The sequence below is a fragment of the Amblyomma americanum genome, chromosome 3 (genome assembly GCF_052857255.1).
Source record: "Amblyomma americanum isolate KBUSLIRL-KWMA chromosome 3, ASM5285725v1, whole genome shotgun sequence".
Taxonomy (NCBI): Eukaryota; Metazoa; Arthropoda; class Arachnida; order Ixodida; family Ixodidae; genus Amblyomma; species Amblyomma americanum.
The window spans coordinates 141,285,030-141,306,501 of NC_135499.1; the positions used below are offsets into that span (position 1 = coordinate 141,285,030).

At 49.5% G+C, this 21,472-nt stretch overlaps 1 protein-coding gene across 1 annotated transcript in view; it reads right to left on the minus strand.

Moving 5' to 3' along the window:
• The window catches only part of LOC144123365 (beta-1,4-mannosyl-glycoprotein 4-beta-N-acetylglucosaminyltransferase-like), a 39,405-nt gene extending 22,899 nt beyond the window's left edge, over positions 1-16,506 (minus strand). The window contains exon 1 of the mRNA XM_077656208.1: positions 16,354-16,506. The gene's annotated coding sequence lies outside the window, so the exon portion shown is untranslated. The remainder of the gene's footprint in view (positions 1-16,353) is intronic.
• Between the last annotated feature and the right edge of the window lie 4,966 nt (positions 16,507-21,472).

Consider the following 21,472-nt stretch of genomic DNA (forward strand, 5'->3'; position numbering starts at 1 on the left):
GTCTGGTGACGTCACAATTCCCTTCAGCCAATGGTAATCCTCTCGTCGGGTGACGTCACCTCTCCAGTCAATGGAAATGCTCCGGTCTGGTGACGCCACTTCCCTCCAGCCAATGGGCGAATTTTAAGACCGGAAACGCATTTCGGCCGCCTAAGCTCCTAATTCTATCGCATTAAAAGACGCCAGCAACACGGTAGTGGTTTGAGCAAGTTGGTAAAACATGGTGCACTGTTACCGCGTCTTGTTTGTTCCGCGCTGTGTAGCTCTTACGGGGCCTGCAAGCCAAGAACCACACTCACGTAAAATAGTGCAGCTACGCGAATCTGGCCCCTGTTTCGCTTAGAAACAATAGAAGTATGCGGATGGCGGGGAACTGAACTAAACATTGTGCATCAATATCTTCAAAAGAACCGGCTCTGAGGCTACCAAATATTTGTTTTCCATAAACAGTCGTTGCCCCGCCGCGGTGGCTCAGTGGTTAGGGCGCTCGACTACTGATCCGGAGTTCCCGGGTTCGAACCCGACCGCGGCGGCTGCGTTTTTATGGAGGAAAAACGCTAAGGCGCCCGTGTGCTGTGCGATGTCAGTGCACGTTAAAGATCCCCAGGTGGTCGAAATTATGCCGGAGCCCTCCACTACGGCACCTATTCTTCCTTTCTTCTTTCACTCCCTCCTTTATCCCTTCCCTTACGGCGCGGTTCAGGTGTCCAAAGATATATGAGACAGATACTGCGCCATTTCCTTTCCCCAAAAAACCAATTAATAACTAATATTAATAAACAGTCGCATCGAAGTTTGCACGGGAAGACAGCCCGCACGCGCATATACAGAAGAAAAATAGGAAGAAGAAAAGGAAAGCAATAAAAAAATAACTAGGTTACTTCCTGACTTTCAGAGTTTTTTCCTCAAAGTCTGCGTGACCTTTATTCACCATGAAAGCGTTCCGCTGTGTGTGTGTCTTTTTTTTTTTTTTTCGCCGAAAGTCGTGCCTTCTTTTTTGTCATCGTGACTGGTTGATCAAGAGCAAACATGAGCGCATGTAAAGTGAGAGCTTTAAAACTGGGGCGGAGCCAAGCGGCTTCGGGACGCCCTTCTTCCGTACTACAGCTCTACAGCGTACTACAGTGAGCTGCGCTGAGCGTCGCAACGTTTCCTGCATTTACAGGTGCAAGGATTAGAAAGGAAGTACCTGATTTTCACGTCAAAAGCGGTTGTTCACTATGTGCATAAGTGAAGAACAAACTTTTTATTTCTACTAAGTGGCTTTCCTCTGGAAAGATCATCCAATAACGATTTCTCGAGAATCTATGCTGAGGCAAAAATATGCCTGGGTCTTGAAAGTGAGCTTAGGGTGCTCTTAGATGTCGCCACCCTTTGCACATTTTTGAACAATGCAACAAACGCAACGTTGCTGGGCACACCCACCGGTTACCCACCGGTTACCCACCGGTTTCCTCAAAATGGGTACAGCTATGCTCCGGCCTGGTGCTCGGCTCTTCTAGGGTGAGATGCTTGGGAAAAGGGTCTTCGACCAAACCGTTGCTTTGACGGATCAGAGATCAGTTGCGCCGTCAAGCAACCCTAAATCCGCCTCGTGTGGTAGAAGCCCATTTTGTGGCCCTTTTTTTCAATCCTGCGAGTCTACTTGTACTTTTCTTCCAAGCCCACAGTGACGGGATTCGAAGGCGCAGGCTCCTTTACCAAGTCATGCAACCCTAGCAAGCCGAGCACTATGCCGGGGCATAGCTTGTACCTATTTTAAGGAAATCGGTGGGTAACCGACCGGCAGCGGGAGTCGAACCCATTACCTCCCGAAGCCGAGGCGGGTGTTCTACCACGAGGCCACGTGGGCCCCGAGGTGGGTGGGTAACGGACTGCTTTTTCTGTTTAGAGGTCAACTTTGCGAACGAGCCAACGGAATTGTAAGGTATAACAATCAAAAGTTTGAAAAATAACGATCACTCGGACTCCTGCTCATGAGTCGGTTCGTGGGAACTGTAGCGCCCATGCCGCTGCCCGAGAACTCGCAAACCGCGATCCAAATGGTGAAAAAGGAAACATTACTCTCATATTGTGACATACTAAAACATCACAGGCTTAGTGGATGAGTATACCCCTTAATTCACAAGGAAGGAAGGACCCGTCAGAAGACTTCAAACCAGTACAGTGCAACAGCCCATGTACGGGAGAAAGTGCTAATTCTGCAACGAAATAGAAAGCCTATATTACATGGTATGGGCATGTAAAAAAGGATTTCAAATATAGACGCTTTACAGCGCCGTATCATGGGGGCTGCCATCTTTGGTCACGTGAGCACGCCGCCATTGCACGCCTCCTGACTGCTCCGAGCGCGCCTCGTCGCGACGGCTGCCGCGTCTGACGGTTCGGTTCCAACAGGCTGTGTTTCGGCTGATACGGTTGTAAAATAGTGGGAAGGAGACAGTATGGTTTGGCCAAAGATTCGAGGGGCACGTGAGAACTCTAATTTGATCTCTTGTGGCCTTGAAAACGGTGTCCGGTTTCATAGCCAGCCAATGGATCGATTTCCTGATACTTGTCTTTGCGTCCGCAGAAGGCTTTGCTGAATGTTTTTTTATTGTTATTATCTTAAACGGCAAGGTTTAATGCTTCTGCGGCAGCGCAGGTCGTTGTAGTATTCTGTGCATGCACGCAGACACCGCTCTAAAACGCTCGCATGCACATCGTACGCATTTGTTTACAACCTGTTAACGGTGCTTAGGAAACCGAAAATATTTTCTATTGGTTTGTTAAGCACACAAAGGTGACAAAAATAAATAGACACACAAATGTTAACTACCATGTATAGCAGTACCATTCATCAAGCAGCCTTCACTATCTGGAGCGCAATCGTTTCGAAGGATTATGCGATATAATTGTTATAACGCGCACAGCAACGCATTCACACTACACGAAGTTCATAATTATGTCAGTCTCACATATGAAATTGCGGTACGCTCCACTCTCGATATGCGGACATGAAAATGCTCGAGGTCTCGTTGGTGGTAAGTAATCAGCTTCTCTCTGAGCGCTGGCCTGCGGGGTAACATTTAGTGGCTGTCTCGCATGGACCGCGAGGAAGTGGCAATCATCCAGCCCAGCAGCCGTAACGCAAATTCTGTATTCCGAATCTGGTCCACGAAAAGCGCTCTACTTGGAGCGAAGTTCAAGAGTAGCACCAAGACGGCATACAATACACGGACGGTAAGCGTTGTCCGTTCGTACGGCTGTGCAGCGCACGATCTACAGTAGCGGCATGTAGGAGCATAAGTCGTCCTTCTTTTCCGTACCTGATCTGGCCTCCGGCGCTGCTGTTACTACAATTGCCGAACACCTTAACTTACGAGCAATGGGGCCTCACTACACACGTAGGCGCAACTGCACAGCAACTGAAAGCACGAAGTGACGGTTTCGGTGGCGGAACACTTTGATCATGAAGCAATGTTGCGCACTTACCCTCGCAGATTTTCCAAGATCGTAACCTTTCTTTCTATATTGGCCATCTAGCACTGGCGGACGTGTTTGTCGCGTTCGCCCGTTCGGAAATGATGCATGGCAAACGGGCGCGAACAGGGGCAGTACTTCCTTGTGCAGTTCGGTTCCGTGAGGCTCGCAAACGATCGCATCCTGCACCTTTAACTCTCTGTCGCAATTCTTGCAATCCACAATAAAGCACGTATTTACTCTGCCTTTCCCCATCTTCGCAGAAAGAACACTTCGGCAGCCACCCGCGATATTTCCATTACTGCATCGAGGCGTACACTCCGGCGACTTACGAGGTGCGTAATGGCGCCGTGTTCCGAGCGCGTCTGTGGCGCCATCTGGTCTCAAACGGAAGAACTGCGCGCTGTAAACGGTCTATAGCTAGAATGCAAAGTCCTACGCCTGAGCAGTGGGATGATGTGCTGTCCAGCTCGGGCCCAGGCTGTCAGCAACAGCTGGCGGAGAGGGCCAGGTCAGCAGCAACGTCCAATGGAGACCTGGGCTAGGAATTTCAACCACATCCTTAAGAATCCTGCTCAGTAAAGCATTGTATATTAATTCTGATCTTAGGCTCGCCCACCGTGGTAACATTTGATCAACTGGTCGTCTTTTCTTCCGCGCCCAGCATTAAGTTTGCGAAAGCAAGCTGTGTGGCAGCATGTGTCCTGCAAACTTGCGGGGAAGCGAGCTTGCAGCTATCTTTCGGAGACTGCATCATTCCCACCAGGTTGAAACAACGACACGATAAGATGAAATTAAGAAACGGAAGCACTGCATGTACATAACGCAGGAACAATAAATGAACACTAGAAAGGACTGCCTTGTCTTGTATTCACCATAAATTTTGCCACTGCTACGTCACGTGGGCAGCATATATCAGCGTGATACACTGACCCCGGGAACAAGACAGCTAGTAAAGTCCGATATGAAGAAACACTGCAGATACTGCGCTAAGTACTGCAGCCGTAGAAACTGCACTGTCTAACTGCACTGTAGAAGCTCGCACAATGCGAAAAACGCGATACCTTCGGTTGTTCCCGTTAAAGCTGAGGATAGCTGTACAAAACAAAAAAACAGTTTAGGCCCATCGCCTCCGAAATCAAGTGCAGCCTCCCCTCTAGTCATTTGACAGTGCTAGCTGCCAGCATCCCCCCCCCCCCCCTAGAAGAAATTATCTTGAGCCCCTCCCGAAAAAAAAAAATCCTGGCTACGAGCCTGGTTTAGGCGCCCTGATTGAACGCAGGTAACCGCAGAAGACACCTTGTTCGCGTGTGTCCCTAGGCGCCTTAACACTCTTGGATGTGGCCACACGGCGATACCGCAGCGGCATTACAGCACCTATAGGCCTCGCAGACCTCGAGACAATGGCCCGCCCCACCCCGCGCGTGCCCCCATGGAGCGCAGCCACAGCGGGGTACTTAGCGAAGCCGATCAACGCTACCCTGGGAGAGCGCATTAGCCTACTTGCAAGGCCGTCCTCACAAGCAGCCCAGGGAAGGCCATTGTTCTCCGTCGCGCCGATTTAAAACGCGGTAGCCGACGGGCGCGTCATCAACGCGGGACCGGTAGGCGCTGCACGTCTGCGGCTTCGTTTGGTCGCTCCTGTTCGCTTTGTTGGCCAGCAGATGAGGCGGGTAATGCCGGCTGCGTATATATGCCGCGTTGGCGCGTAACTGGCGTCGGAACAAATGGACTGGGACGGTTGGATAAGGCCTTTAAGGCGAGCCTCTCGGTGAGGCCTTGCCGCGCTGCTGTGTTTTGTTCTGTCTAGACTGAGAAGCGTGCAATACAGGGGAGGCTGCAGTTGACGCCGGCTAATCAGTGCTTGATTCAGGGGTTCTTTATGTGAAAGAAAGAACTGACTGTCGGGAACAGCGAGTGCATGAGCAATAGCGGACCGTTAGCTAAAGCCGAAATTAAATGAACTGTGCTGCTTGCAGTGTTAAAACAGTGGAAGCAACCTGGCTTGGCTACAAATCTCTTCGAGATCCGCAAGTAAGGCCCCCCGACTGTTAGCAGTGAAGTGAATGGCGCGGTAACTGCCTCACCTCTTGGTGGGCACGTCAACTGCATCGCGAGGGAACGGAGGAAGTTGGAAGTGAAAGAATAAAGAGAAAGATCTGCCGTAGTAGAGGGCTCCAGATCAATTTCGTCCACCTGGGGATCTTTAACATGCACTGGCATCGCACAGCACACGGGCACCTTTGCGTTTCGCCAACGCCTTCTCCATCCCTTCCTTCACAGCGCGGTTGAGGCGTCCACCTATAAAGCGAACAGAGATTAAGAAAGTTCCTGCGCCTTTCCTTTCCTAAAAACGTGTAAATACTGGTGTGTTTCCCGCCTACTGTCTTAGTTAACGTCGTATTTTCTTTCTACATCCATACAATCACGACAAAGGGCTTTCATATTTTTTCACGCGATTTGACGAATTTAGTAAAGAAGTTATCTATAAGTTGGTGGGCTGCGTGCGTATACTTACGACCCAGTCATCGCGCGCGACCTTACGACGGCCACCTTCTCGAGTCACTAAGGTTCGTGCTCGTTATCTACAGTTTGTCGACCCCGAGTGGAAACAAGGAAGGAGGGACACAGGCAGGAGCAACCGAAGGTTCTGCGATCGCTGCTCTCTCTCTCTCTCTCTTTCTTTTCTCTCTTTCCAACTCTCTCCACTACGGGACCAACGCGCGCGCGCGGCAGCGCTGGCGGCGTCGTCCACGTAATCGTGTTTCCGGTAGCGGCTCTGCTTTATTCCTTCGTTCTTCGTCTTTTCTGTCTTTCTTCTCGCTTTCCTCTTGTTTGTGCTTACTTTCCTTCTAACCTCGCCACGCCAGCGCCTCTCGTGTAGCTCGGGGGCAAGCGTTCATCCGCGCAGGAGCCGGTTTGGGTCCAGATGAGAAATAAAGCGCAGTTAGGGAAGACGCGGCGGTGAGAGACACTGGCTGCCTGCGCGACCCGTCCCCCTCGGTGCTTGGTGCCGGCGCACGACTGAACTTGACCTGGGAGCCGCGACGGCCGCTGACCGGCCGTGGCGCAGCAGAAGCCGCCTCTGCTCGACGAGGGCGCTGCTGTGCGCGGGAGAGAAGCTAGACGAACGCGGGTGTGCTGAGAACCGGGAAGGTAAAGTGGGTAAAGCGCCCAGAAGAGGTCGTTCTAAATCTCTGCGGGGCCCCATCATGCTAATATCAAGCGCGCTTGCATAAAAGGAAGCTCGAAGTTAACGGATCACTGCTTTCTCTGTATCTCTCTCAGCAAGCGTCGAATTCTGTTTAACCGTGTGATGTCCAAGCACAGAAAACGTCGGATAAAAGGAAATAACTTCCAGGATTTGATGATGATGACGATGGCTTTTTTATGGCGCAAGGGCATCTGTGTCCAAAAGAGTGCCATGGCACAAGGTATTTTCTTCTATTCAAGGTGGGGGGCAAAGACCTATTTCCCAACCAGGCCAGGGGAAAGCTTGTACCAGAGTATCCAGGAATCCAGCGGCACTGGGGATCGAACCCCGCACCTCCCGCATGCGAAGCGGATGCTCAGAGCACTAGACCACTGCTACGGTGAACTTACAGGATTTCATCACTAATAGTCTTTTCATTGTAGAAATGTAAAAAAGAAATGGGAGATTTAGCGAGCAAAAGATGATTGCCGCATGGTTAGATTTATCTAACTTTGATGATTTCTGAATGGCCAACGACGGTAAGACTCGGCACAAGTACGCAGGCGCATAGAGCAAATAAATAAGAAAATTTAGAGCTGCTTCATAGCCCGCCAATGAAGCATGACGACCACTGAAATTCTAGGCTGCTCGAGCATTTGCGACTCTCCAACTTAGGGCAGTGGAAGTCTGCGTTGTCCAGCTCGGACCCCGAGGTACAACTCCGTGCGACGGGCACGGCCAAGGAGGTCGCTGCAAGGCTATGCTGTGTAGCCACCTGACGTACAATCTGGATGAGAGCCCATTATGACCTTTAATCCGAATATCCCGTGATTACCCTCCTATTGTTGAGTAGCCTTTACGAAAGTATGCCTGATCATTTGTTTGAATAAAGTCTAATATTGCCCTGACGCTATTAGCGGTTACCTTAGCAAATAATTTGTAGGCAACAGAGAGTAAGCTGATCAGTCCGCAATTTTTCAAGTTCTTTACGTCCCCTTTCTTATAGATTAAAATGTTTGCGTTATTGACATTGCGTCTAGAGGGTGGCTGGTTTTTGTAGCACAATCTCCCATCCGTCCTTCAACGGATCTACTGTTACCGGATCGTCACCAGCTGCTTTCCCTCTCTGCATTGCTCCTAAGGCTTTCTTTACTTCCTCTTTCGTTACTGGAGGAATGTCCCACTGCTGTGCTCTACTGGGTCTCTCATAAACGTCGTGACTGCATTCGCTATACTGTACAGATTTGTGTAGAACTCTTCGCCTACTGTAACTATCTTATCAATATCGCTAATGACATTGCACTCTCTCTCTCTTAACGCATACATCTTCTGTTTCCTTTTCTCCGCTTTTAGGCTACCTTCGTTCTTTAGAGCATGCTCGATTCTCTCCGTATTAAACTTCCTTATGTCGGTTACCTTGAGCTTATCGATTAGCTTTGATAGCTGCGCCACTTCTTTTCTGTATCAGGGGATTAGAAGATTTCATTATCTGGCGTTTCTTAGTCACATCTGTTTAGTTTAGTTTAGTTTATGGGGGTTTAACGTCCCAAAGCGACTCAGGCTATGAGAGACGCCGTAGTGAAGGGCTCCGCAAATTTCGACCACCTGGCGTTCTTTAACGTGCACTGAAATCGCACAGTACAAGGACCTCTAGAATTTCACCTTCATCAAAATTCGACCGCCGGGGCCCCAGATTCAGATCTGTCGTCTCCCGAGAGAGTTTGCCGGTGTCCAATCTAACCATCTTACCACCTACTTCTACTGCGCGCTCGGTAATGATAGCTGTGAGATTAGCGTTCATTGTTTGAGCCTTCAGGCCGTCTTCCTCAGTTAAAGCCGAATATCTGTTCAGCAGCGATATCCTCAATTCCTCTACTTCGCCTCTCACCGCTAACTCGTTGATGGGTTTCCGCCTCACTGGTTTTTCCGTTGCCTGTTCAAGTCTAGGCTCTCATACTCTGATGTTCTCATGGGAGTCATCAAAGTGATGATAAGGAGCGCCCACTCAAGCCATTTGTGCCTACGCTGGATACGCACACCGCACTTTGAGATTAAATTTGTCTATACGCAAACGGCGCTCGAACAGCTAAGACAGCGCACACAGTCATCGTCCAGGAGAATCGGCGAGTACCTCCACGCGGGCTGACTGGAACGAACGAACAGTTTCGTCCACGAGGTCCCATCACCGTGCGGCTTCGGGCACCTCGAGGCGTTCGCTCGTTCGGGAGAACGCTAAGCCAAGGTCATCGGGGTCACTGTGTTCCTCCTCGAACGGCGTTCTCTTTTCTGTATTCCTATCTCCGCAGCCGCTTCTCCCCCTGCTGACCCGCTTGTTATATGCGGCCGCCCACAGAAACGGCTACGAACGACGGAGGCGCTCAACCCAGCGCCGTTTGACTCCGGATTGGGCACGCACGGCTATTGAGCGGCTTCGGCGAAGCGAACGTTCCTCGCTGCGAGCTGCCAGGCCGTTGTTGTGGCCAACTACGGCACACGCTTCGAGGGAGATCCCCATCTCTCTCGCCGTCCCTGCTGCCTTAGGTGGCCGCACTAAACGCTCTCTCTTTTCTGGTATTTTTATTTTTGCTTCCACTAGATTTCATCGCTTGGCTCTTGAGGGCGTAGCAGGTATATATCGAGAGGTCAGTCAACCACCTGGGAACGGGCCAACGCGTGTCATTTCGTTTTCTGTCTTTATCTCCCCGGAGAAATTTTTTTCACTAGAGGAAGTCGCCAAGGGATAGTTTCGGGGCCGCCGTTAAGAGGTCAATATGACTGGCACTTCCGTCGTGCGCTTTGCCGAAAGCCTTGCACTTCGAAACCTCTGTCTGGCCAGAAGACCAACACAAACAAGCAAAGCTGTGATATGTTCCTTTTAATCTTCGCCTTTCCAGCTCTGTTTTAAAAAATCAGCAAAGCTTAAAGTTTAGGTTTTAGGAAGAGTCGAGAGGTCATTCGCACCAGCAGTTCGAGAGCGTTGTAAGGATTCGCGGTGCGCAGATCCGCATAGCCATCAAGCCGGAGAAAGGACGAAGGATTTTCTCTCTTTCGACGTCTAATTATGGCGTAGATGTTTAGGAATGGTCACCCACTCGCACGCATGAGCGAAGCACTGAACTCAATGGAGCACACTTTTCCTCAAAGGCCGAAATAAATTAACGTTTTCAGCTCACTTCCGCATTTTCAGCAGCAAGTGTGAACCTTGCACGCTAGTTGCAGATGGCGTAGCGAGGCAGGTATACCAAAGCGGCGGTGTTATTTCAAAGCGAAGCGTGCTGATTGAAGCAAAACTGGCGGCGAGAGGAACACGGTCGTCCTATATATAACAAAAGTCGCTGTTATTAGCAACCAAATAGCACGAACTCGAGAAAGCGTAGCTTCCTCAGAGACGGCTATTCCTTTATTTATGCTCTGCGTTGGTTTTCCGCGTTTCCACACCGTAGGTGCGAACGGCCTCTCAGAGCAGATGTTCCGTTAGGTCATTCGGCGACGCAGTCTATGGTACGCAGTGCAAGCCGACACAGCAGCAATTGCCGAAGTGCAACCTACTGACTCACTAGGGCAATGACGGCGCACAACACGGTATTAAGATAACGGCGCACAACGGAAGACACCGGGTCAGAGTTGATCATTAGGGTCTTTATGGCGCAAGGGCATCCAGTCGAATTGAGGAGCGCAACAAGTGCGAAGATCTTTTCCCCGTCAAGGCGGTCACGGAGCATGGAGAAACCGATGTCATCCTTCCTCCCAAAGCTATAAGACCCCATGCCTTCAAGAAACACAAATCAGCGGCCATGATTCCTTCGCCTATAGTTCTCTTCTGTCTCTCTCCTTTCTATTTATTTTTTTTTCCAAGTGTGCTTTTGTACCGCGGAGGTAATTAACGAGCGAGCAGGTTTTCTCTCATCATCCCACAGTTGATCCGCCTTGCTCAGTCCTGATCTACGCCCTCGCATGCATACATCAATTCTGCTATGCTGCTACAAGCCGCACGTCGCACGCTATGGACCACTCTTCTCCGCTGGATGGCCGGAAGCGGGACAAAAGGGGCGCGAACTCTCGGAGAAATCTCCGCCGCGTGCCTTCTCGTCAGCGCGTGCGTGCGTGGCCCTTGTCGTTTTCTCGCGTACAACGCGGCATAACGGTAGAAGAGGAACGGGAGGTCCTTGGATGAAGAGGGTGAGGAGGATGCACGCTCGTCGGGTTGTTTTTCCGGCTCGCAGAATGCGCTCAAGGAAACGACCGCTGTCAGGGAGATGAATCGTGACTCTACGGGCGCTGCCTCCAAGCGCGCGCGCGCGCTCGCGTGAGCGTAATAAGCCTCACTGGACGAAATCGCAAGTATATAGCGAGCCGGCCTCGGCCACCGGAGAGGAAGAATCTGGAACGGGAGCGTAAGGAACACAGCCCCATGTGTACGGCGCCTCGCAGGCAACAACTCTCCGACGAGAACTTTGTTCACAGCGGAGCCGCTGACGCTGGGCCTCCCCTTTATCTCTCATCGACTTTCTCGTTCTCGGGTTGTGTGGTTCGAAGGGGATCGGCCAGCCGACCGACGCCAGGGGAACGGCGGGCCGATCTCACGAATTGGGTGCCGTGCGCGCCCATGTTGTTGGCATGCTGCGCGCGTCCGCCGCCGCTTGGCCAACTTTGCCGCGCCCTGAATCACCGCGCTGCGCTGGTTGCCCGGTTCGGTTCCCGCGCCGTTGTGGGCGTGGCTTCGTTTTCGCCGCGCGGGCTAGTAGTACACGCACGCGTGCGTGCGCGGCAAACGATCTTCGCTGTTGCCCACTGGACGGGCCTGCGCGTCATTCTCCTTGCTGTTCTTCCCGCTCGATGCCTACAGGCTCCGGTGATGTTGCAAGTGGAACAGGAACTGACCGTTCGGTGAAACGCGTGGTCGCTGCCTGTAAGGTTCATTAGCTGGGCAGCATGGAAGTTATGGTAACGATTACATCGACTTTTTTTTTTTGCAATTAGCTGCTGCGACACGCCCGTCGAAGAATTTTGCCTGTGGTGGAGGGTGTAGATAGGGCTGGCGTTCCTAGCGTTGGTCTCGAAATTCTCGTCTTTTCGTCCTACTGTGGCGCTGCGTTAGACACACTTAAGTGTCAGTGATCACACTCTCTTTTTAGGTGTTCTGCTTTCCAAGAAAGTGGTAGCTGATATAAAAAAAGAGTGTAATTGTGACTCCCTTTACACTTTAAGACAGCTGCGCGGTGACTGTCTTTCCATTCCTTAAATGAGTGGTTTTGAAGATCTGCTTGAAAGACCTTCCCTAGGTATGGATGTAAAGGTATAAATTGCACAACGCGTTTTTTTTTTTAAATTGTAGCTTGCCAGTCTCATGAAGAATCAGTGGCCGAAGTGTGTCCACCGCAACCATTTGCGATGATCTTGATTACAGCAGAGACGCCCCCCCCCCCCCCCCCCACACACACACACATTTTCTTTCCTTCTGTTTGATTGCTGTCAAAGCCACAATTATAGATTTACCTAATCAGTCTTCTTTATCTGCTTGTCTATTTTTGTTTGGTGAAACCAAGCAACAGTATATAACTATCAGGCATCCGCTGCTATCACTCGCACTTGTTAGTGTTCACATCACTTTGCATACCGCATCCTGCCTCATTTATGAAATAAACACATGCGTTATGCTAGCAGCATGGTCGGGGACTTCTTGCTACAAAGTTAATCGTTACAAATAACTGGCCCTGTCGATGCCACACTGCCACTTCATGCATTCTGCCATGCCTATTTGCGCGTGCATACCTGTGAGAGGAGAAATACGGCATTTCCGACCGCGGCCTCAGAACAACGTAGCGTAACGCTGTCTCCACTCGGTACAGACGCGCGCAGCGGCACACTCGTTTGCGTGCTGGGAAAAAGAATTGCTCGCGTTCAAGCCTATGACCGATGATTTCGTGTTCGATGACACAAATGATAAGAAACTGCGCTCCCAAGCCGCCCTTCTGTCATTTAGAACGCGCTCCCGCATACCAAGCACCGCTCCTCCAGAGGACAAGGCGAAGACAGCGGGGGCATTTCTTTGTGATACGTCTAGTCGCGTTGATGTAGATAACATACCGCCGCTGCCTCTCCTCTCGTCTCCCTCACCCCTGATTTCGCCTTTGGCGTTCTTTTTGACTTTTTCATACAATGCGTCCTTGAAGTTATAGGGCGCTCTCAGACGGTACGAAACAGAAAGCCGGCGAGACAGTTAAGAAAAACTGAACGCTTCGCACGAGAAAAGCGCTTCGAGATGCAGTGAACGTCGCTTATAAATTATTAAAACCAAAATTTAAATGCAGCAATAAGAGACGAAGGCTCGTGCACTCTATATACTGCGTGTAACATCGGAGAAGCACTCCCCGCTCGCGTTGTTATATCACGTGATCCTCTTAAGCGACAACGATCAGGCTCAAATGGAGGGCGGATAAAATGGCATGCATGTCCGAGATCACGCTCGAGTCCATTACGCTTAGAAAAAAAGTGGAGCACAGACAAGAAGTGAAATGGAGTGCTTAAGGCCCCGGCTATTCGCGCCAGTACAGGAAGGTATCCATTTGGGACTATGCTGTTTTGCTTGACTTTCTAGGAAGAATGGAACGCCCGTGTCTTGCGACACATAACGCTACATAGAGCCTATACGTATGTCCATGAGGACGGTGAAAGAACCTCGCATCGGAACAGTGGGGCCTTTGTTCCTCGGACAGCCTGTTTCTGCGCCCGGGATTTACGAGTGCGCGGAGAGAACGGGGCCGCTCCGGTTGCGGAGTCGTGGATCGCAAGATTACCATGAGAATCGCTCCGCTTCAAATGGCAGTGCGCAACTTTGCATATGCAGCCTTTGAATGCGAACGCGAGTGCGGGAGTGAAGGTGGAACGACGTCCTTCCACTGTCGTCACAAGGCTTGCCACTGTCTCCTCGGTTGTGAATGAGAGCGTGTTTGGCGGGCCTGTGGTTATGCGGCACAGCATGCAGCTGATTTCACGTGCGCGTGTTTGCAGCACAGAAAAAAAAAGAGAAAAGAATGAAGACAGTGCAAACGGCGATTGATGATAGTACACTCCAAACTCGAATACGCCTGTACAGGAGTAAAATAAGAGTAAGCTGTCCTCTCTAGCGCATACCCATTTATAAAATAAAGCGCGCTAGAGGACTGCTTACTCCATTTTTTCTCTTTTCTGTTTAGAGTGTTGTGATTTGCTTCGCCTGATCATTTATGCAACATGATTGAAAGAGAAACGAAAAAAATTGGGCTGTGATTAGAGCTGCGGAAACGTTACCTCAAATAGAAGTATTTTTGCCACGGAAGGATAATGAATGAAAATTTTTGAATGAGGGCGCTCACGCGTAAATATGCCTAGGCGCGTGCTCAGAGGGTTATTCGCAAAGGAACGTCACTGGGGCTACACTTGCGTACAGAGATCTAAGTAAAGAATTCCTGTGTGTATGAAGTGAGGAGCAACGGAGCGAGCGCACGTCTTGCATGTATAGCTACTCTCTGGTCGAGGTAAAGCATGCAGAAATCATAGCAAGAACGAAGTGCTGAGATTCGCCTCAAAGGAGGCCCTCCAGTCAATGGTGTCGACCGATTTTCGGGACGCCACGGTTAATTTGATTAAACCGTGGTGGCTATCAATTCAAAAGCGTTATATGCCTCATCGGAAACGAAACCCGGCGTCGGCATTGACCAGCAGCAGTGGTCCCAAAAGTCTAAAATTACATCACCATGGCTTCTAAAAAAAAATAAAATTTCTTCCGAAGAAGCGGGAAATTCAACCCAGGACTGTCGGATTGTGAGGTGAGTACGCAACCCATGGGCCACAAAACAACGCTGCATTTTGGCGAACAAAGGTGAACTTATTACGTGCGTTATCTTATGACTGTATGCTAATGAGTAGGTGTCTCGTTAGAAAGGAAGAGCAAAAATAAATAATAAAAAAACAATGCTTTCGCATTCAATGCACGTAAGTATAGTCTTAAGTGCCTCCGTAATTTTCTGCATTCATTTGCCATCCCCTGCAATTTCACGCTAGGAGGTCCAAGGGGATCGGTCAAGGAGGAGAACCGGTCGAGGCCATTGGCTGGAGTGTGCTGTGAGGGGCATTTTCCGCTTCGTTCTTGAGTTATATCCGACTATAGTCGTGAAGAAAAATACAGCAGGTTACTTGTATAGTGCTGACAACTTCATTCCAACACGTGCGAAGGCAATAATGACGAGGTTTTTGTTTGGAACGTTGAGTGATTGTTATAAATAACTAAGGTAGTCATTAGTTTTCTTCTCCAGCTGTAGGCTGTGTGTTAAACGACTGCATTTTAAGGAGTAAACTCCCCAACTGCGCGCGTATTGAAAATTCATTCCGATAGAAAGGATTAAATTGGCACAAACGCAATGAAATTAATCACCTAAATGATGCGCTATTTCATTGAGAGTGGTGATAAATTTAATTAATACACAGCTTGATTTAACCGCGTATCTCGGCTTTTGCATAATGACTTCTAAATAAAGGTTAGAGCGGCCGTAGCGTGAATGAAGCCTGATGACAAGAGTGCTTGCTTCTGTGAAACGAATGGCTTCTGCACGTCTGCTGACAAAACGATATAAGCGTGGACTCGCGTACGTACAAATGACGGATAGCTGGACAGAGGGGAAAAATAATTGCGCTGTGACTAAGGATCGATGCTGCTATTAGTTCAGAGCAAGAACGAGGTACTAATTACATCGTGCTTGGAAAAAGGCTGATATATTTAGCAGCATCCAAAAGAAGTTTGATACATTCACGTGGACAACGTTACAACTAGAACACACGCTGGTAAACGTTGCGGCTTCGCATACTTCTAGCGCTAACCAGAAACGCTCTCTCATGAAGCAAACCTGTGGCCCAGAGCTCTAAAGCAGCGCGGGCCCTTAGCTTTGTTCTTTGGGGTCAGACCCAAGGCACGCGCTTCCTGGGTTCCGAAACGCTAGTATGACAGGAGTAGTTCGTTCAAAGTACACGTTTATAAACCTTCATGCGATTCTGATGTCGCAACCCAATAGCCCTTAGACAGTTTGATAGGTCATTGCGATGTTTTAATTGAACTTACTTATGTATTATTGTCCGGGCTTAAAAAGAGTGACAGAAAAAGAAGCTACATCAAGTGACTACAATCAGTTTGATTCAATTAAGCTGTTCTCACTGTAAGCACCATTGACAATGCCTTAGCGATAGTTTGTTATTACCACTGAAAGAACTCCGCAAGCTCACCTAATATTGCGGACAACGGCAGTTAAAACTGTACCACGCAACACTGATATAACACGAATCAAAGTCGTATCGCTAGCAGTCAGCTATATAGCGGTGACGAAATCAGTAGTCCGGACATGCACTGTAAAGATATAGTAGGCTGTTACAGTGGAAACTACACACCCTCTGAGACAAACCATTGAAAAGGACCCCGTCAAGCCTATGTTATTCTTTTTGCATGTCGTCCTGCACATCACAGAAGCTAGAAGAAACTGGTTGGACATGGAAAATTAATATATGTCTGGTAGATAACAGCAGTGCGAGTTCTATACATGCACTGCGTGAATACAGCGACTGCGCCAACTCCGAAACCAAATGATCTACGCAGCCTATTTCTCATCCAAAAAATTAGTTGTGTGGTTAAAAAAACCCGGACTGCCGGCACGCCGAAGCCAACTGCCTACCTGAGTTGGGAGGAGGAGCTGGCGGCGGCGGGGTGTGTCTGAGGACGTCGGCGTCTATCCACAGGTGGCGGTGGTAAGGACAACATCGCGTTGGTCGCACGGCACACAAGCGCTGAAACACGCTCCCGAGCTGACTTCGGCGGACGGCCGCCGTTGTTTGGGAGCCGCCGCTGGAACGCCGTCGGCGCGCGGGGACCGGAGCGCTCCCCCTTTCCTCGACCTGCCCTTTCTCGCCCTCCGACGGCATCCTCCTCGCCCTCCTCCTCGTGGCCGCGCTCTTTTCACCGACGTTGCTCTTCGACCGACGCGTTTGTCACGCTTGTATGCAAATAACTCCCGGTTCTTCCTGCTTTGAGACATATAATAACACCGCTACTACTACTAGTACTACTACTACTACTACTACTACTACTACTACTACTACTACTACTACTACTACTACTACTACTGTTATAAGGGAGCAAATTACTCATTGACATCCGCCCAAGCGGAGTCATACGGCAGCAAAGGAAAGTTATATAGCTTCCACATAAACTTAGTAGGTCCCGGGGTTCAAACCCGGGACCACCGCCTGTCCGGGGCAGTCGCTCTACCAGCCGAGCTAACCAGGGCGGCTAGTATGCTCCCTTATTACAAATTTACTCCACCTTGGGGGATTCCCCTAAATATTTAACCGACTACTACTACTACTACTACTACTACTACTACTACTACTACTACTACTACCACCACCGTTACTACTACTACTACTACTACTACTACTACTACTACTACTACTACTACTACTACTACTACTACTGCCACTGTCACTTGTACTACTACGACTGAGCTACGAGCGGTAGCTCAGTGGTTATGAATTTCCGCCGCTGGGCCTCCGATCCCAGGTTCGATTCCCAGCCACGGTGGCTGCACTTCGATGATCGCGAGATGACGGAAAAAGGACTTGCGTTTGAACCTCGAATTATTTAATGTTCAGAGCTGCTTTTTACTGTCTATTCGCTTGCAAAATTTTTTTAAAAATGATCAAGCAGCGGTAAGTGGAGGCGAGCGGCGGCCTCTGAGTAAAGCGAGTTCAAGCTTTCTGCTCTTGGTAATCCTGTACAGAAGCGATCTGCCGCTTTTATAATGAATTCCTATGGTGTGAACGCAACGTCGTTGCTAAGAGTACGCAATGGTGCTATTCTGCCTGGCACAAGTGTTCCCGATATCTCTGCTTAGTTAGCGAAATAATTATGGCTCAGCGGTTAGGTTTTGCGAGCGAAAAATTATTTCAAACATAATGTCACTCCGAAAGCTAATAACAGGAGCAAGATTAACACAGAATGCAAGACAGAATAAAACATATAAATATTCTTTTCTGTTATTACGGTAGCTCATTCACGGCGATGAGATGAGCTACATTTTCGCACGCTCAGATTACGTCATGGAAGAAGAAAAGTGATGTGATTTCGAGAAATAGTTGTGTCGTGGCTTCATTTGCTATCTGTTCTCCCCTTTACCTCTTCGCTGGCTGACACTCAAACATGTGGCTTATAGAAATGGAAAGGTGCCTGTGAACCACGAAGCGTGTATGACGGGCAAGGCAACTATTCTGTAGCCCTTGTGTGGCGGCAAACTGCTTCACTGCAAAGATGCGGCATAGAAATGTCGCTTCCGCATTGGGTTTGCGATGTGTGGCGCGCCCTTTGACGAAATGTAAGCTGTCATTGCGGCGCATACTTTAGCCTAAATGGACATTGACTTATTGCGGTAGTAAAACATCTTGATCCACCTTTTCTTCGGGTATTCACGCGTCGGTGTCTCAGCTTCTACGTTTTATTAAAAAGAAAAAGAAACGCTTGGAGGCTGATCCGTGCTATACGCCGGGAATACTGTACTGAATGAAACACATTAGGGTATTCGTTTACGTAGTATAGGGCGCCTTCTTGTTGCACTTGCATTGAAGGAGCTCCCGTAGACGCCCATGTACCGTCGACGTTATCATCTACGCATGGGTGCTCCTCCATTATCCAGTTTAGTTTAGTTTAGACCTGTATAGGAGAGGTGGACTCCCACTGATGCCAATGCCTTACACCTATGCTCAGGGACGCAGAGGGGCACAGCAGAGTATATAGGTGAAGCTTTGCATAGGAGCACTTGCATACCCATGTGCGGATGAGCGGACGGTTCAACATTAGCGGATACGGCAAAAGCCAAAACGCAACTGCAGAAGTGCAAGGCGTTCTCCTAATTGGGACCCCATGCATTTGGGGCTCTTAAATGTACACCGATAACTACAAATACGGGCATGCTAATATTTGCAAACACTGGGATGCAAACACTACGGCCGCCACGGTGGCTCAGTGCTATGGTGCCCGCGGCTGCTGATCCTAAAGACGTGGGTTCGATCCCGGCCGCGGCGGTCGCATTTCGATGGAGGCGAAATGCCCAAGTACTGTGCGATGTCAGTGCACGTCAAGGAACCGCAGGCCATCGAAATTATCCGGAGCCCTCTACTTCGGCGTCCCTCATAGCCTGGGTCGCTTTGGGACGTTAAACTCCATAAAACCAAACCAAAGCAAACACTTCGAATGGACCGAAGTGCTTTCGTGTGTCATCCGTACGAAGTCGCTTCGACACAGAGTCTAACCCGCGATCTCATTCTCAGATCTAGAACGCCACACAACCACTGCGCGTTCCTTCCAAGGACTGCGCACTCCGAGAGCCGTCGCACTTCGCTGCTGAAGGCGCGCTTTTCAGGGCCCGCGCTTTGTTCTTGCTGCGCCCCCGAAAACTCGCGGCACAAGTTACGCCAACCGTCGCGCTACTTACCCCACCTTCCATTATCGCCGGTCGACTGGTCGGCCAACACGCGGCCACAGCGACTCGGCCGCTTACAAGCGCCCCTCTTGTCCTCGCCGGCACGCGAGAGGCGGCCGCCGATATATTTATGTACGACAGGTCTTGTCTGATATAAGCTCGCTCGTTTCGTCTCCTATCCGGGGCTTCGTTCCCGACAGCCATTTTTTTTCTCTCGTTCTGACCGAGCCGTCGGCGCGCCGAGTGCGGGCATGCGCGGCCGGCGCAGCCTCCATCTTTTCCGCTCAAATTAGCCGCAGCGGACCGTGCGACCCCGAATAAAGCTAACGAGCAGCAGCGGAGGAGGCTGTTAAGGATTGGACTGCGGAGCTGTCTCTGCTTGAGACGGGCGGGGAGGTGGGTTGCAAGCTGGCACTTTAAGGGAGGAGGCTGTTAAGGATTGGACTGCGGAGCTGTCTCTGCTTGAGACGGGCGGGGAGGTGGGTTGCAAGCTGGCACTTTAAGGGAGGAGGCTGTTAAGGATTGGACTGCGGAGCTGTCTCTGCTTGAGACGGGCGGGGAGGTGGGTTGCAAGCTGGCACTTTAAGGTGGCAGTTTTCCGAGGCCCCGTTCGCGCACTGTGACGCGCGTACACACTACAGGCTGTAGAGTTAAACCGTATTCGCACGAAAGCTGTGTCGTTTTTCTTACAGAAACATACCCAACGATTTCAGACAAAAGCGCTTTTCAACGGGAAAGAGTTTACCTACCCAATTTTTTTCAGGTATTGTAAGATTTCACTATAACAATCAATATATCCGCAGATTTGCCGTGAGAAGGCTTGCATTTATTGCTATTAACGTTTTTGCTATCGTCAAAAACGTTCCCCATTGGTTTTTTTATGGCAGTCTTAACTGCTAGATGCGAGCGATGGAAAAACTCTCAAAAGAAAGATTTTCATACGCGCCGGACGAATGGACCATTCCCTTCAATAATTTTATAGCGGTACCTTACAATATTCCAATATTCAAAAATTTTGCCCATTAATGCTGGACATGGCGTATAGTAACACCAACGTGACATCTGGTGACAACGTGACAATAGGAGGGCTTGCAGCATGGCCAGCGCTTAGAGGTCGGTGCATCACATGGCTTGTTTCGTTCCTGCCGAACACACTCGTCGCTACAGGGCTCCAAGAGAGCTCGAAGACCTCGGAGTAAACATGGGTTGTTGTGCAACATCACAACACCAGTGGCGTTTAATTTTGGGGCAGTTGTGGCGCTTTTATTTTAACGTAAATACGTTGAAGGACAATGGAAGAAAATTCCACATATTCATTCATTAGTATACGACGAAAAAAAGAGGGAGTAACAACCGGACGCCATGCATATCGTTGGAAGAGCGCCGACTTGTATACAAGCAGCACTTTTCTTAACGGCATGCGTATAGATTCCCTTATAGTGCCTTTACTTTCGCGACAAGCGCCATGAGAATACGCCACATAAGAAGCGTGGCGCGGAGGTATTTTTTTCTTTTTTCTATTTGTGAGCCGCAGCACGGCTGTGAGCATCTGCTAGCTTCGAGAGGTGCATGAGACGTAACAGAAAATGAGAATTTTTTTCGAAATGGAGCCAAATCCGGAAACGAAAACTGAGCCAAATTTTTGTTGTAATAAAATCCTCATCAGTAGATTTTTGTTTTGCAAGAGTTGTTAGAACGAAAGGTGGTCAGTAACGCCTAGAAAACCTGCACGCAAATTTTATGTAAAAAAAAGACCTAGATTCTGGTGATGTAAGGATACAAATGAGCCACTGGTGAGAGCCCTCTGTCAGCTTGAGCCTCTTTGGTCGGACTGTTTCGAGCGTGGCTTCATTTATCCCTTTCCAGCGCTACTTTGTCATCGACTGCGGAGGATATGAAGAGATCGGAGGAAGACCTGAATCCGGAAGACGACGGTAACAATGAGATCATTAGCCCCTTCGCCGATGAAGCAAGGATATCCGCCTCTGATATACAGTGAACATTAAAGCGTTTAGTTGGGATATTTGGCAGTCACTTTATCAATTCATTATTACAAGCGAGATAGCAGAGGCAGGAAGGAAACGGCAATACTAGCCGTTGCCCTGCTATTTTGAGTCCTGTGCATGTCTACCATATCGCTACTACTCATGAAGTTAGAATGCTACAGTGAAGTGAAATATGTTCTAGCTCATACATTCTAGCTGGTTTACTTTTAAGCTGCAGAAGTATGAGCGGTAAAAAATAAGATTGTCCCGTCAGGATCGCCCTTCGTCTGCGCTGGCAGCTAGTGCAGAGGCGCGACGGACATTGTTGTCGGGGA